Source organism: Aotus nancymaae, unplaced genomic scaffold, assembly GCF_030222135.1.
Source record: "Aotus nancymaae isolate 86718 unplaced genomic scaffold, 86718_ANA_hifiasm-v0.15.2.pri h1tg000029l, whole genome shotgun sequence".
NCBI classification, from domain to species: Eukaryota; Metazoa; Chordata; class Mammalia; order Primates; family Aotidae; genus Aotus; species Aotus nancymaae.
In genome coordinates this window covers 73,386,495-73,404,527 of record NW_026988442.1, presented here as the reverse complement: position 1 = coordinate 73,404,527, position 18,033 = coordinate 73,386,495, and the positions used below count along the sequence as shown (strand labels likewise).

At 35.1% G+C, this 18,033-nt stretch overlaps 2 pseudogenes; both read right to left on the bottom strand.

Annotated features, from left to right (window-relative positions):
• The window catches only part of LOC105723647 (small ribosomal subunit protein eS4, X isoform-like), a 612,439-nt pseudogene that overhangs the window by 522,604 nt on the left and 71,802 nt on the right, over positions 1 to 18,033 (bottom strand).
• LOC105723643 (ribonucleoside-diphosphate reductase large subunit-like) lies at positions 2,017 to 3,605 on the bottom strand (annotated as a pseudogene).

Here is an 18,033-nt window from a genome sequence, read left to right as displayed (position 1 = left end):
TACCTTTTGTTAGTTTGGGAAGGTCTTTATCTCTCCATCAGTTTTAAAGGACAGTTTAGTTGGTTATAATGCAGATACACAGCATCAGCAATATAATGCAGATTTCTGTTTCCCTTTCAGTATGCTGAATATATCATCCCTTTCTTTCCTGGCCTGTAACTTCTTTTTCTTTTTTAATAAGATGATTTTTAAATTTATTTTTATTTTTAAGATTAAACATCCTCTTTGATAATCCAGAAACATAGTCTTTGCTCACTCTTTGGACACACACACCTAAAGCAGTTAAAAGTGATTCCTCAATTTTTAATGACAAATTCAGAAAAAGGAATATGTTTTTAAGCTGCAGTTCGATTTTTCTGTCTTATTTTGCTACCAAAAAGTCTTATTTTGCTACCAAGCCACTCACTAAACTATAAGGAAAGACAATTTTTCAAAAAGCCAAGAAAACTCAGAAAAAGGAATAGGTTTCAATCCAAAATTATCACCCAAAAGACTGCCATTGCAATAAAAAAAGTATAGGAAGCCAAATTCCCATACCTTGTTAGAGAAGATATTTAAAAAGAATTCAGAAAGTTAGGACTAGATCTACAGTGGTATAGACAAGTTATACCATCAATATAGACATATACAGTGCTAAATGTGGATAATTCAAGAACATTCAACTTGGAAATATATTAGGATTTCTCCTATTCTAGTAGATGAAATAAAAACATGTGTTGCTGGAATTAATATTAAAATTGTTCTATATATGTCTGCTAGGTCCATTTGGCCTATAGTATTCTTCAGTTCTGCTGTTTTATTGATTTTCTATCTAGATGATCTATCCTTTATTGAGAGTGGGGTATTAAAGTTACTTACTAGTATTATGTTGCTATTTCTTCTTTAGATTTCTAAATGATTGCTTTATACACTTTATATACAGATGAGTAGGGCAAAGGTAAAGAGGGGGGATGTGGAACAAAAGTACCAAAGACAAGTCACTTTGAATCTAGGCTCTAATGCCCAGGAAAGTTGAATAGAACTTAAATTATTCTGAGCAAGTATCACTAAATTCTAGATTTGGCCTGAAACCAGTAGACCATACACCACTAATAAATATCAAGTGCCCCACAGTATTTGCGGTATTAAAAATATTTTAAAATAATTATAAATTTCCATTCTGAAAAGCAGTGGATCAAAATAACACTGGACCATCCAGTCAGTTACAGAGTAAAGGGCTCCCCACAAAGAAAAATGACTTGGCCAAAATTTAGGTTGGAAAGAACGTGAGAAAATGGAGTAAATTAGATCAAACTTTTAGTATAATTTTCTTAAGTCTTCTACCCACACCTGTTGTAAGAAGTAGTACTGAGGGAGCTCCAACAGAATGCCTTAGAGGGATGCTTCTCAGAGACAAAGGGAGTCTCTAAGTTTAATTCTTGACCCCTCTTCTTTTACTTCAAGCTTTGGAAAGAAAATAAATATTTAATTTTTAACTATTCAGAGCTTTGCACACATTGTATTTATTATTTATTTGTTTATGGTTTTTTTTTTTGAGATGGACTCTCACTCTGTCACCAGGCTGGAGTACAGTGGCGCAATCTTGCCTCACTGCAACGTCTACCTCCCAGATTCAAGAAATTCTCCTGCCTCAGCCTCCTGAATAGCTGAGACTACACACATGCACTACTACACCTAGCTAATTTTGGTAGAGACAGGGTTTCACCATGTTGGCCAGGATGATCTCGATCTCCTGACCTCATGATCAGCCTCTCTCGGCCTCCCAAAGTGTTGTGATTACAGGAGTGAGCCACTGCACCTGGCCATTATATTTAATATTCTGTTGTTTCATTTTCTGAACCTTTGGCTTGTAATTTTTCTCAACTTACATTACATTAAAAAAATGTATGAATGCACCTTCATCAATAGTACCACATGAAAATATAAAACTTGTTCTTCCATATCTTCTATACAGGAAGAGTTAATGAATAGTGCCATAAATATCCTGCAAGGTTATTTTGTGGACTTGACAAAAGATTAGAGAAAACCAATCCACTTCCATATCTTGAGGAGTCATTAACTAGTCTTCAATCTAATCTTCCCAAATAGCTCCATTAACATCCACAGCATGAAACAGCCAGTTAAAACATGGCAAAGCAGGGTCATTGAAATGTTTGTAAGAGTCTGTTCTAGAGAAAGGACCCATACAAATCCAACAGAAATACTGCATACAGCCAGTACATGTCATTTTGTTACATCCATCTAATTTCTCTATGGGAGTTCCACAATATGGGCAGCTCTTTGAGTTCTTATCAATCCCCTCCTTACTTTCCATGTCTTCCAGTGCCTTCTGAATCACCCTCTTATGATATCTCTGATACAAAACCTTTTATTGGCCTCATCTGCTTTCAGGGATTTATTTCATAAGTCATTTCATGAAGAGATCTGGAATTGAAAGAGCAAAAAGATCTCTGGCACGTGGTTCTTCCTTTCCTATATTCTTCTTTAAATCAAAGAATTCAAAGATGTCTAAATGCCAAGGCTCCAGGTAAATAGCAAATGCTCCAGGACACTTGTTCCTACCTTGATCCAGATATCAAGCTGTGTTGTTATATACTCTCAGCATCAGTACAAGGCCACTGGAATTGCCATTAGTCCCAGCAACGTAGCTGCCAGTAGGCCAAATACAACTCAGAGCAACACCAATTCCTCCAGCAGATTTAGAAATCAATGCACATTGTTTTAGAGTGTCATAAATGCCTTCAATGCTGTCATCTTTCATACTCAGAAGAAAATAGCTAGAAAGTTGTGGGCGGTTGGTACCAGCATTGAAGAGAGTTGGTGAAGCATGAGTAAACCACCTCTCAGGAAGAAGATTGTCTGCTGTTTCAATTGCTACATCAATGTCTTCTTTGTGGATCCCAACAGATACTCTCATCAACATATGCTGTGGTATTTCAGCCACTTTTCCATTGATCTTCAACAAATAAGACCACTCTAGCATCTTAAAACCAAAGTAGTTGTAAGAGAAATCTTGGTCACAGATAATAGCAGAATTCAAGTGATCTTTATTGGCCAAAACAATATCCAGTGCTGACTTGGCCACCATGGGAGAGTGTTTGTCATTATGTGGACTTATGCAGTTATAGAGGTCTTCCATCACATAACTGAACACTTCATTTGTTTCTTTGTGCAAGTTAGAGACAGCAGTCCTAGCTGCCAGGATAGCATAGACAGGGTGCTTAGTAGTCAAGGTTGCATCCAAACTATCTAGTTCCATCATAGTGACCCCACTGTACAAGCATTGGATTACTTTCATAGTGATCTGAGCGGGATCAGCAAAATCCATAATGAGTCCATAACAAAGCTTCTGGATTAGAGATTTAATTTTGTCAAATATGACTCGCTTTTGGTGGCCATCTTGCTTGATCACATGCATCTTAGCTAGGGGCTGAGGCTCTGAAGGAACCGAGATGGGGCTGCAGCTCTAAAGCAGTAGGATCAAGAAGGTGACAGAGTGGGAAAGGTTGGGTTTCAGATGCTGCACAGGTGCAGGAACTGGAGTTGGGACCAGAGAGCACATTCTTCACCAGAGCAGAGGCGTGACAATCCAAATAAAAAAAAATTTTTTTAAGTAAAGTTACCTCACACATACTTCTAAAAATATATTGGAGAATATCTTCATTGCCCTGGGTTTGGCAAATATTTCTTAAACAGAACATAAAAAATAACTAATAAAAATGAATATACTACATTATATTAAAATTAAGAATTTCTGTTTGTCAAAAAATATAATATAAAGAGGCCATTCAGATGGGAGAAAATATTTGTAATATACATAAATGACTAAAACCTAGATATTTTAAAATGTACAAATCAATTTTTTTTTAAAAAAAGAATACATTCTAATAGAAAAATGCACAAAGACATGAGCAAGTACTTCACAGAAGGGATATCCAGATGGCCATTAAACTTATGAAAATATGTGTGACATCTGTAGTCATCAGAGAAATCATGCCTATTAAAGCCACAATGAGATACCACTTCACACCTGCCAGAAGAGCTGAAATGAAAAAGATGGAAAAAAACAAGTGTTGGCAAAGTGGGTTAGGAAGTAAACCAGGAGGCATTGCTACTATGAATATTAGCTGACATAATTATTTTAGAAACTAGTTCAGCATGATGAATTAAAGCTGAACACAGGCATAATTTATGACCCAGTAGCTCACACCAATGCATGGATACATGTGTATATCAATAGACATGTTTAAGAATGTTCATAGCACCATTATTCATAATAGCCAGAACCTGGAAGCAAATGTCCATCAACAGAAAAATGGATACAAACACTATGGCATATTCATACAGAGGCACATTAAATAGCAAAGAGAATGAACAAATTATTGCTAAACTCAAAAAATATGGATGATATATGATGATATGATAAACATAATATTAAGTGTTTAGTTTTTTAAAGCAGGAACAAAGATTTTTCTACTGTGGGGTTCAACTTATGTCAAGTTCAATATTATGCAAAACTAATCAGTGACGTTAGAAGTCAGATTGTGGTTATCTTTCTTCAGGTGCTAGTGACTGGGGTGCTGATATATTCTATTTCTTAGTCCAGAGACTAACTATACAGGTGTATTCACTTTGCAAAAAACCAGCAAGTTGTAAACTTATAATTTGTACACATTTATTTATGATGGTTATGCCTTAATAAAATACTTTTTAATAAAAGGTTTTTAGACATTATTTGCAGCAACAATTTCACTGCCTTAGGCACCGTGCCAAAGAGTTGTGTATATATGAATTACATTTCCTTTTAGTGGCACAAAAACTATTAAAATCAATATTTTTATATTACACCTTTAAGAATTAAGAGGTAAAATTACACAGTGATTTATTCAGCAGTACAAATAGAAATAATAATAAGTGTTTATTGATTTTGAAATTATGGAGGCCTGAGAATTTAAATCAGTTTCAGTATGCTGAAGCAATTCATTTGTTCAAATCACCTTGGTATTTACGGTTAGCTGGAATTTGATTAATCAGGGGTATATGTCATCATCTTGCAGTGTGAAAGTATCTCCCAAGTCTCTTTTCTTTTCCTTTGGTGTATTTGACCTGGGGTGTTCTGGGACTGTCCTTAACATTATAAGCTCACTTGGAAAGGCAGATAATGCTTAATCTAGCCAAGTGGATTATGGCTCCATTAAAACTATCAGAAGGATAAGCAGAATTAACTATCTAGGCCAAGAAATAAAATCCACTGTATGCTGTGGAAATCTTCTCCAGAAGAAAGGTGCTTCCTTCCCACCTCCAATCCACAATGAACTTAATCCCTAGGACTTCAAGGTCTAGTATAAAAATATTTTGTTAGGTTTTCTGGGTTTCAGTGATTTTACTCAGTAATTAGATTTAAGTTCAAATAGACATTGGTAATCCTGGAAGAATCAAAGAAGGCACTACAGGGCATAAAGCAACATGGAAGTGCACGCCTCAGAGCAGGGGTGGTTGTTAGTTAAGGAAAAAAAAACGGGGAGCCCTTGGAATTGTATAAATTGTTTGAAACTCAAAGATGTAAGTGACGGTTCAGGCCAGTTAACCCTAACATGCTAAACATTTGCTAGTCCAACTCACCATCTTGTTCCTTCAAAATGGGCACTAATGTTATCAACAACCTTGTTATTTCACATACAGCCTCAAAGAGTTCAAGCTTATTCCTGAGTTTCACACTTTAGAGGGCTTCACAAATTCCTCTCTCTGTCACACACACACACACACACAAACATACCTATTAAAAAGCACACACGTGCCTCTACCACTCAAGACCCTGTCCTTGACACTGATATCATGTCACTAGAACTCTATACTGTTCAGTTCCTAGGTATCTGATATTCTACACCTCTTGACCTGCAAACTCAACTGTGCCCTTATGTAGTGAATGTATGAGGACTCTGCTAATTCCGGTATCAGAGTCAGAAGCTGCCTCCCAGTTGCTGTAGGTTGAATGTGTTCCTCCAAAGTTCATGTATTGGAAACAATCCCCAAAGCAAAAGTATTGGGAAATAGGACCCTTTGGAATGTGAATTGATTATTGCCACTATAAAAAGGACTTGAAGAAGTGGGTTCACTTTCGACTGCTCATCTGCCATGTGGGGACACAGCAAGAAAGCCCTAACAAGATGCTAGCATGTTGATCTTAGACTTCCCAGGCTCCAGAACTGTGAGAGTATAAATTTCTGTTCTTCATTAAATAAATTGCCCTGTCTATAATATTCTGTTGTAGTATCACAAAACAAAGACACCAGTGCAGTCAGGAATTGAGTGGTAGAAATACTTAGATCACAGACAAATTAATTTACTTGCTAAAATATTCTCAGCATAAATGCAATAGATTTCTGCACAAAACATTATTTCCCAGTAATCTTTTCTTCCTGTTCATTTCATGGATCTAGTGGTGCTCACGGTTTGCATAAAAATTTATAAAAATCACACACTGCAGATGAGGAACATGTTGAAATAATAAATAGTTGATATTACTTTTGAATATATATATGTTGGTCAAGATACAACTTTATATTGGCAATTAAATAACATTGAGTGTTATATTTGCAAATAATTTTATTTTTATAAAATTTTTAGTAAGATGTAATTAAATTTTTAAAAAGTAATCAGTCAATTTCAGTTGATATTTTGATTTCCTTACTTTTAATTTATCTTCTGCTTTTTAGTTTTAGTACATATCCTGAATATTTTAAAAGCTTTTGAAAACATAAGAATAATTTTATTTCTTATTTTTATATTAACTTAATATACATTTTCAAACAAAAACATATTTAAATTTCATATCTTTTAGTTATTTTTTTTTTATTCCTTTAGGCCATTATATGATATCCTTGATTATGCAAAAATTTCATCGTGACAATATATTTTGTCGAAATGGAGAAAATAAACATAAATTTTATGAGAGAAATAGATAAGATTTATATATATCTCAATTTTATTACTTTTTAAACCAAAATAAGATTCAGATATTTTGATAATTAAATTCAGATGTCTTTGTTACTTTATCAATTTTTAGTTATGTAAAAACCATAGATGTAATTTACATATCTTTTAATTTAAGTTTATATATGCTATAAAAGTTAGATTAGAAACAATTGGAAGATAAAATATATGTTGTGTAACAACTTTTAGGATGATTTATCACATTTAAATAATAGACATATGGTATGTAGGCCTCCATTTTTTCATCTTGCCGCAGACTTCACAAATGTAAAAAGCAGGTCTGCAATAAGTCAGGTAAAACTCTATCACCTCTTTAATACCATTTCTAGTTTTTAGTCTTCATATACATTATCTGTTGTCAATGTTATTTTTTAAAAAGTAAAAACAAATTAAAAGAATTATTAGGAGTTTCAGCACCACAGCCTAATGTAATATTATTCTAGTAACTTCTTTATCTTCCTAAGTCTTTTAATAATCAGAGGTGGTTTTTTCTGTTTTCAACTGTTAGAATCTGATTATCTTTTAATCAAACATTAGTTTATTCATAATCATCTGCATTTTTATTTTTTATTTATACGATACTTTATGTGCATAGCATTTCCCAAATCTGGCTAATCCTATAAAGTCACATGGGCTACTTCCTAACACACACAAATTTCTACACCCCAACCCATATCCATATTTCCTGTATCAAAATATCTAGGAGAGAGAAGTTTGTGTATCATTTTTTCCCCTTTTTTCCCCTCTTCTCCCTTCCCCTTTTAAACAAACATCTGAAAGGATTCTCATCAAGTAAGTCTGAGTAACACTGTTTTCTAAAAAAGCATTTTTCAGTGACAGATCACAGATTATCATTTCAACCTCTCCCAGCTGTTTAGACCAAATGACAAATGTAAGCCATCTCTTTTATGACCTAGAGTTAGGTCATATAATCTCTCTCTCTCTGTCTTTTACTCTCTCTCTTTCTCTCACCCTCTTTTAAACCGAGCGTAATATCTTACAGTTATTCAAAGCACTTTCACATCTTTAATGTCTTCATTTATTCTCAAAACCAGGCTATGATACAGGTGTTATCATCCTCAAGTAGTAGATTGAGAGACTGGACACAGAAAGGCTGAGAATCCTGTCGACATCATCAGGTATCTGGTAAGTAGGCAGAGATGGGACTAAACTAGGTCTCCAGTTCCAGTATCAGTTAGTTCTTCCAGTATGACACACAACTTCAAAAACTCAGTGTCATTCAACAAACAGCATATATTTTGGGTTCAAGTACCTGAGACTGGGCTGGCGTGGGTCCTTTTGTGCATCTCTTACTAGAACTCATGCTAGAGGCACCTGGGGCATAATCTCCTGTCACTGCAGAAGCACAGTGCAGAGGGAAGTAAGCCAAATCATTCATAAAAAATTTCAAGCCTCTGCTTACATCATATTTACTAATTTCCCTTTGGCTAAAGGAAGACATGTGGCCAAACCCAAGTCAAGGCGGCAGGAAGCACACTCTGGCTAAAATGAGGCCATAGCAAAGGAATGAACAGATTATTTTACCAGAGCTAAGGAAAACTTTGGATCAGTTACTCAATCTACTTCACTCAAAGGCACAGTTCTTTCTACTAGATCATATTACTTTGACCTTGAAACTTTGACAGAGGCTTATTTTCATGGCTTACCCTGGTTATTTTAAAATTTTCTACTTAGGAAAAGACTAATTTTCCAAAAAATGTATAAACAAAAGCTTATCACAAATTTGAATGTTACCTTATACAAAAATTATAAATACCAAACAAATGTTTCAGTAGATAAGAGAATAAATATGTTAATAGTTCAGCTTGCTAAGTCTACCATAAAGTAATATTTCATGCTAAAAGTTGTCTGTTGTTTGACTAAACACTAAAGAGTTTTCTTTTAAGCAAATCCACAAGTAATAGTAGAATAGCTAAGAATTTGTATAATTATGAAATATAAGCATAGAGAATGAAGAAAACATTTTTAAATGTTAAATTTCTAAGCCCGCATCTTCAGGCAATTTCACATCTTGAATTTTGAAATTTTCTTTTTCAAATAATTATTAGGAAATTTGTTTTTAAAAAAAATCAGTTTCCTGTTATATTCTGTAGATAAATACTTTTCAGAAAAAAATTAATACTAACATTTTAAATTAATCACTAAGCAGGGCTTATTGGTAACGGAATTCCTTGAATGAACTTATTTTCAAAAGACACAAATATATATTTTTCAATTTAATTCATATTTAATCATAGGAAGCATTTTTTAATTGGACAAAAGATAGACTCTGGCATCATGGAATTTGGGTTCCAGTAGGTCATTTAAAATATAGGTAAAGCACAGGCATAAAACTGACTCTGATACCAAGTTGCTTGTGAAACATGTTAAAATGAAATTTATTATATTAATAGTTAAAATATTCTCTGCCCCTACATTTAAGAGGTTACACTTTGATGCCCCTACATTTAAGAGGTTACACTTCACCTTATGAAGTAACAGGCATAGTTATTTGACCAGTAGTGACCTCCCTGTGGATGCATTATACAACCCTGCCCTGCTGACTTCAGACATATATATCTTGAGGTACACCTCCCTGCAGGGGGATTGTGTGTCCCTGTTTTGGTGAACCCAACACTTTTTTAACCAATGAAATATACTTGGAAATGACCTGGGCCATGGCAAGAAGAAGATTTAGGTACAACTGTATGATTATGCCATGCTGTGTTCTCTCTCTATCATGAGGCTATACACATTTCCCATTGATACTGCTTCCTTTGCCTTGATCACAAGCAGAGATGTAGAACAAAGTTTCAGCTGACCTTTGATAAGCCACTTGTAATGTGAGTGAGAAATGAATCCTTGTCTTTCTAAGCAACTAAGATTTGGCTTAACACAGCCAAACAATTACACTATACAGCCTAAACTCACTGGTATGGAAACTGATCCCCAAAGTGAGTGTTATCATAACACAAAACCTGAAACACATGGCATTAGCTTCACTGCTGGACAGTGGATGACCAGGAGACTTGTTTAGAGTGGAAAGACATAACCCTTACCATGTAGTGGCACATTAAAATAGGAAGAAAGATAACATACCAAATGAGCTTGTGGCTTTAAGTGGAGAGGTTGGGAAACATAATGTTAGGATCATGTTTTGGTTGCTATTGGCTGCATTTGGGGTACTGCAAAGAAATGAACTCAGAAAAGAACTGATGGCTTGTAAACAAGAGTCAAAGGAAATAAGGAGAGCACAGAAATTTGTGAGGCTTTCAGTTTTGAAGGATGCAATGTTTCTCATCTCCAACTGGTAAAACTTTAAAACAGAAAACTTTGGGTGACAAAGGCCAATTTGAAAAGAAGTTTCATGGGAAAGACAAAATCAAGTATGTGACCATAAAACCCATTGTGAAACTTCTGAATCAATTAAGAAATCAAAAATCCTTTCAGTTAGACAAGTGACAGAGGGAGAACATATTAAGGATGTGCCTTCTGTGAATATCTAATCAGCTTACAATGTCCAGAATTAATGTTAGGAAAAGGAGTACTTAATTAAGAAAAATTGTTGATGTAGGTATTGGTACAGGAACTAAATAAAATAAAGTAGACAAAAGTTTTTGAGACAGTTGTACTCAAAAGATCATCCAGTCTAGACTAAACAAGAATGACTGAGACATAAAGTAAGTCTTGGTCCTGAATTTTCTGTGAGCAGTGTATCAGTTGAAGTTAAGTCAGGAAACCAGAGCCACTATATGTATTACAAGAAATGAGGAATGCATCCATTGAAGTAAAGAGAAACAACAACAACAACAACAAAAAATAATAAGAGAAATAGGGAATTTAACATGGGAATTAGAGTTCATACAAATGTGAGTGGAGCTGGTAAAGTAAAGGGATTGTACGTAGAATTTGAGAAATTGTCACTAATGATTTTATCTTGACACACTAGCATGGGAGCACTTGCAGGAAAACACAAGTAAGCTGTGTGTATCACTGCCAAAGAGAAACTGGAGAACCTGGCAAAGGAGGAACTCAGAAAGAGTCTTGTATAACCCTCTGTGCGTCCACAAGCCAAACTCAGGTGGGCTTGAGGCAGCTGTTGGTCAGCATGGCCAGCCATCAAGATGAGCTGGAGCAGTAGAGTGATAACCACAGACTCACCAGGCACCTCTGCAGATGATGTCTGATGACCATAACCTCCCAAGAATGATGTCCTCTATTCTTATCTGCCTTCCAATCTCACAAAATTTCTTTTAATAGACCAACTGCATCTCATAACCATATAAAGAAGATTCTGAAAAATGTAGTTCCTACCTTAGACAGGAGCCCAGGTGCTAAGTCAACAATAGACAATTCAGCACAGAAAATAAGTAGGCTCAGAAACTGCTGGGGGTGAGGGGAGGGTAAGGAGAGCATTTTCAGATGTGGCCAAAGATGAGCATGAAAAATGCAGGAACTCCCAGAAGATGGGACTAAAAGTCCTAGGTTACAATATCTACTTACATGAACAGAGACTAGGCTGTGAACATGGAACAATTCCCACTGCTGAGTAGAAGAATCTTGTTTAATAGGATTTCAGAATTTCTATGGACCACTAACTGCTCTGTGCATCTCATTGTTCTCTTTTTCCAAATAGAAGAGTTCACTCTCATTATCCTGTCCCTGTTCTTCCGTCCAATCAATGTTCAACTCATCTTACATACTTTTTAAATACAGTTTGACACGTATTTGAAAACTGTAACTTTCAGGCCAAATCTGACCGTCATCCATTTTTGTTAAGTACAGATGCCTTGGAATGAAGTTCTTTCAGCTATCTATATTATGTATGGTTGTTTTTGAATTACAAGGGCAGAGATGAGTAGTTCTGACAGAAACTGTAGGACCCACCCACAAAGCCTAAAATATTTACCAATCTAACTCTTTGCAGAAAAAAGTCTGTCAACTCACAAATAAGATCTATACAATGCAATGGGTGGCTATGTCTCTCAAGTCTCTCCTTTAATCTATTAGTTCCAGAGATGACTTCGTAGTAGTATATAATAATCTTTCTAATTTCTCTTTACCACTACATATTACCCCATTATGTGGATGTGACATAGCATTCAACCAGTCCTCTTATGATGGGCATTTGGGATTTTCCCAGCCTTTTGCTTCAATAAGTAGCCTGTGCAAATGTCATCTTGCTTTTTCCCTCCATTTTATTCAAAATAGGTTCCTAAAAGTAAGATTTCTAAGCCAATTAATAGGTATTGCCCGGGTGCCCTCTGCTTCAAATTGTAGATTTCTTCATTCCAACCAACAATGTATGAGCATGCCTCATCCAGCAAGCAAGGATGCTGTCAAGCTTTTGGATTTTGGCCAATTTCCTGAGTGGGAAAAGGGATCTCAGTGTAGCATTAAATTGTTGAACCCTTTACCAATGATGCTGAACACCTTTGAAAACAGTTAAGGGCCATTTTTATTTCTTTTCCTATCTTTATGTAAATCTCTTGCCATTTTTCTATAGGATTTATAGAATGTTCTTCTTCTCTATTGTTATAAACTCTTTGTATATTCATACTCTTAAACTTTGTCTTTGAAATAAATTGCAAATACTTTCCTCATTTTATCATTTTCATTTTCCTCATAGTGGTTTTCCTTTGTTTCCTTGTTTTTGTCATGAAAAGTTTTTGATATTATTATTTAGCATTTTTATAATGTCAAATTATTAATATTTTTCCTTACCATTTTTGTATTTTGAGTTATAGTTACGAGAGCTTCTCTTATGCCTAGGATATAGGGTTTCACCTAGGATTTGCTTCAGTACTTGTATTATTTAACTCTCTGCCACATTTGGAATTTGTCCTAGTATGCAGTAAGGAGAATGAGACCCATTTTCTCTCTCTCTATTGCCATCCACTTATGCCAACACTAATTTATTTAAATATGTTCTTCCCCAACTAAGATTATTTTACACTATATTTGCATATGTATTTGCGTCTATTTTTTCTTTCAACTCTTGCTATAATGCTATACTATTTTAATTTGAGGTTTCATAGTATGTTTTAATATATTTCAGGATTAGTCTAGTCTTTTTGCTTTTTTTAAAAAGGTTCTTTTGTCTATTCTTGCTTTCTTTTCTCCAAATCAACTTTATAGACAACTTTTCTAGTGCCCCAGGGGCGGGGGGAGAAAAAAAAAACTTGTCATTTTATTGAGATTGTATTAAATTTATTAATTAACTTAGAAATAACTGATATCTATATTATGTCAAATTTTACTGTTCAAAACATATCTTTTCTGGTTGTTCAACTTTACCTTTGAATCTTTCAATAGTGCATTATAGTTTTTTTTACAAAGGCTGTTGACATTTCATGTTGAGCTTATGTATAGGTGTGTCTGTGTGTTTGTTTTTAAGCATAAAGTGTGTCCTCAATTTTATTATTATTTCAAATAATCTCTCTCTACATAAATGTTTTTTCAATTTTGTATGTCAGTTTTAACTCTGCAATTTGATTACACTATTGATTATAGTAATTTTCACATAGATTATTGATTTTGTAGTCACATAATCATGCCATCTGGAAATGGAGATAATTTAACTTAATGTTTTAACTTATTCTTTAAATTATCAACTCTTAATCATTGATTTTTAAATTATATTACCCAGAAATGAAGAGATCTGTTGTTACCTTTCAAAAAACCACATAAAAATCTGGCCTTCTTTCCTTTGCTGCATTAATTAAATAAGTCAAATGCTAATTGAGTGGCAATATATAAAACAATTTTACAGTGAAATCTGTAAAATATTTTAAAAGGGATCAAGTTTAAAAAAAAGTGTAACCTCAAGTTTGCAGGTTTTATCTATTACTTAACTGGGAAAGTTACAAATACAAAACAGGATTGGCTCTAGGTATAACTATCAAATGGTTCAAGTTTAAAGTTTTTTCTCACAATTTGTGACCCTTTCTTAAATCTCTATTTCCCCCGAGGATGTTTGTTTATCGTATTTGCCTCTTATACCCTAAGAACACTTAAAAAGAATGCCACCCAATCTTGGATATCCTCTTTATTCTTGTCCTTCTTGGCTCCCATCTAATGTAGTGGAGGCTGAGCTGGTGTCAAAGGAAGAACTTTACCTAAGTACTACAAGCATAACCTGACTCTGTTTCATCTTGCATGTAAATATGGTTCCCAAAAGGAACCAAAAAACACACAAACCAAAGCAAATGATTTGGTTTGGCTCTTGTGTCCCTACTCAAATCTCATCTCGAATTGTGATCTCCATGTGTAGCGGAAGGTAATTGGATCATGGAGGTGATTTCCCCCATGCTGTTCTTGTGATAGTGAATGAGTTCTCACAAGATCTGATGGTTTTATTAGACAATTTTCCCCACTCTTGCTGGCTCTCTCTTACCTGCCATCATGTAAGATATGCCGGCTTTCTCTTCGACCACGATCATGTTTCCTGAGGCCTCCCCAGCCATGCAGAACTGTGAGTCAATTAAACCTCTTTGCTTTATAATTTACCCACTCCTGGGGATGTCTTTATAGTAGTGTGAAAACAGACAAATACAGCAAACAAACAAAAGCTAATGTGAATGAAGCACTGATGACTAAACTTAGAATGACTTTTCAGACTTTCAACAAAAATGGTATTTCTTTTTCTTTAGCTAGCACTCTTTTAACCAGTCATAATGAGGGTCATAGAGTTTCAGGTATAAAAAATATCCTAGCCTCATTTGACTCACCTCCACCCCTTTCCCTTTACAGGCTTAAATTTTACAACCAACAGCCCAACAACAGACAACAAAAATGAGTGGCTGGACTTAGGAGAGAAGATGTGTTCTGTGACTTCTTCCTATCTCCTTAGTTCTAATTGACAATTTGAAAATGAGAACCTTTCAGTTTAAATGGGACCCAGCTAGAACATGTGCAAAAATCAGTACAAAACCAATCTTGTGACTTCTGAAACATAGCAGATATTATGTGTTATCTATTGCATGAACATGTTGATATGTTTATGTCAACAATATCATATTTGACTATGAAAGATACTATATTTTATTAAATATCCAGAGATTACCAAGGGGACTTTATGATCGATGTCAAACTCTACAGTAAGCTTTGTACATTCATTTTCTCTGGTATGCAGATACAGTTACAAGTAAAGGTTTTTTCCAACTTTAGGTAGAATCACTTTAAAAATTCAGAGTCAATAAATAAACTTAGAGAGTCTCATATGCATTATCAGTAAATATTTAATAATCAGTAAATGTTTTGATGAGTTGGAATTTCCAGAACCCAAGAAATGAAAATGGAAGTGTAAAATGGCACTCATAAGGGAAAACATCAAACAAATTTCTCTTTGCCATGTATTTTAGCAAGTTTTAGATTTCAATTAGGGTCTGACTTTGGATTAAAGTTAGAAGTCATAGTTTCAATGACTGAATCTCAAATTGCCTCTGAATTATAGTGAAGGGCCCACCAAATTATGAAAGCACTTTCAATCACAAGGAAATCTTCCTTTAGGTTTCCTTCTCTGACCACTCCTTAATGTTTAGCAAATATACATGGTATTAGTGCTGATAGTGTACAATATTTAAAATATGTGTTGGTTAATGTACTCTTAGTTCTTTAACTTCAGAGTCTGTTGTACTACTCTTGTGCTAGCCGCTAAACCTAATAAAGGTTAGAGAGAACAATGTGATGTTCAACATACGTAATGATAGATTTAGATCAGTAAGTCTTATAAAATATTCAAATTCTAGATGAACCAGAATGTAATCTAGAAACAGAGATTCAAAGGATTTTTAATAGACTTTCTTGAGGCTAGGAATTACATTTTTCTTATCCCTGCATGGTATTATAGGAGTTTATAGCACAAGGACTTATTTAAAGACACAGTAAATATGTGTGAAATTAATTAATGAGTTAATTTGGTTCTCAACTTTGTGTTTAGAAAATACTGAAAATCAGGACAGACCTTCATGAATGTTATGCTGAATGGGAAGAAGGTCTTCTTCAGACATTTTCTTCTGTGCTGCATAAGCACAGGTCTCTAGTCCTGTACTCGCTCTTTCTCAGACACCTGTAATGTTTGCAAGTTAACTCCACACATCTGGTAGCTGATAAGTTTTAACTGACACTTTCTAGAAATGCTTGAATCACTAATGTCCCTTTAAAAATCCAAATGGAGGGTTTAAATAGTGGACTTTAAGCACTAAATGAACGTATGGTTCTAGTGTGTGGTGTAGACACACAGGTGAGAATGTCAGCTTGAGGTTCTGTCTCCAAACCTTACAACAGCCTAATGAGGTAGATACTATTCTCCTCTTTTGAAGATGAAAACACTGAGACTCTGAATGGTGTTTCTCAAAGTGTGGCCCTGGATTGATAGCATTAGCATCACCTGGAAACGTGTCAGGCAGATGCTTGGGCCCATTTCAGACCTATTGATTCAGAGACTCTGAGGTGGAGCCCAGCACATCGTGCTTCAGCAAGAAGCCTGGGTGATTCTGGTGCATACTAAAGTGTTAGAATCACTGTATTAGATAGCTTAAATGATTTGATTTTCCCAGGGTCCCACACAGATGGAAAAGGCAGAGCTGGTAACTGAATCTAGGCATCTAATGTCAATATATCACTCTATTTCAGCCCATTTCCTTATGTTGGAGAGTCAGTCACCCTCCACTCTCTCAAAAGGCCAATCCTGTGCTAGAGCTGAAATTCAACAAGGAAAAAGATGAAGCCAGTTCCTAGGAGAGCCTCACAACTTCAGAATGTTAAAGACTCTTAAAACTCAGTTTACATATAAAATCCAAATAAGTCAGTATATAATCTTCCTGATTAAAATAGAACACATATAATGGTTTTTGCTATGAAAATAAAGAGATCAGGAAGGACTTTCTAAGTAGAGCCATATCGCTCTTTTCAGTCAGTGCTTTCTCTAAAGTTGTTCTTTATAGATCTTAAAAATGACTTTCTTCTCTTTATCTGATCTGATCCTGACAACGAGTAGATGTTTAAAAGAGGTAAAGTAGTTCATAGTGGAATACATGTAATTTGTGTCTTAATAGCCATTTTTCTTTACTTGAGCTGACCTATGAAATTCTCTAAAAAGAGACCAAAAAGTTAAAAAAAAAAAAAAAAGAAGAAGTCTGAAATGACTTTGTTGGAAGTAGCATAGTACATTGATTAAGAATCTAGGTTTTTGGGCTGGGCATGGTGGCTCATGCCTGTAAGTCCAGCACTTTGAAAGGTGGGTAGATCCCCTGAGGTCAGGAATTTGAGACCAGCCAGGCCAACATGGTGAAACCCCATCTCTACTAAAATATAATAATTAGCTCGGCATTGTGGTGAGCACCTGTAATCCCAGCTACTTGGGAGGCTGAGGCAGGAGAATTGCTTGAACTTGGGAGGTGGAGGTTGCAGTGAGTGGAGATCACGCCACTGCACTCCACTCCAGCCTGGGTAACAGAGCAAGCCTCTGTCTCAAAAAAATAAAAATAAAAATAAAAATTAGGTTTTTGAATTAGAATCACCTGTATTTGATCCAATTCTGACAACTTACTATGTCAAATGGTTTATTTAGATTTCTCATGCCTCAGTTTTACCACCTAAAATGAAGATAAAAACCATACCTACTTCATAAAGTAGTTGCAAGAATTTTATGAATACAGTAAAGCACTTAGCACAGTTTTGGCACAGAATAGATGCTTAATAAATGCTGGCCTGTTGCTATTAGTGTTACTACTCTCATTAGCCATGTAAAAATGCTACAGCTGAGCTCCAGGTTTGCCATTTGTGCATATAGTTATTCATTCAACACATTCCTCAAGATGTTTTGTAGGGCCCCTTTAATTTTCAGTAGGTATTTCTTCTGCCTGTGTTTCATCTACACCAGAACACAAACCCACACATTCACACACCCACTCATTCTCATGACTCAGGTTGTCACACTCACAGCCGAGAGTCTGGGCCTTTCTACCAAAGCTGATTATAGGAGTGAAGATAACTGCAGAAGGTCTTTTCCCTGTAAGTGTCCTTGCCATCAATCAT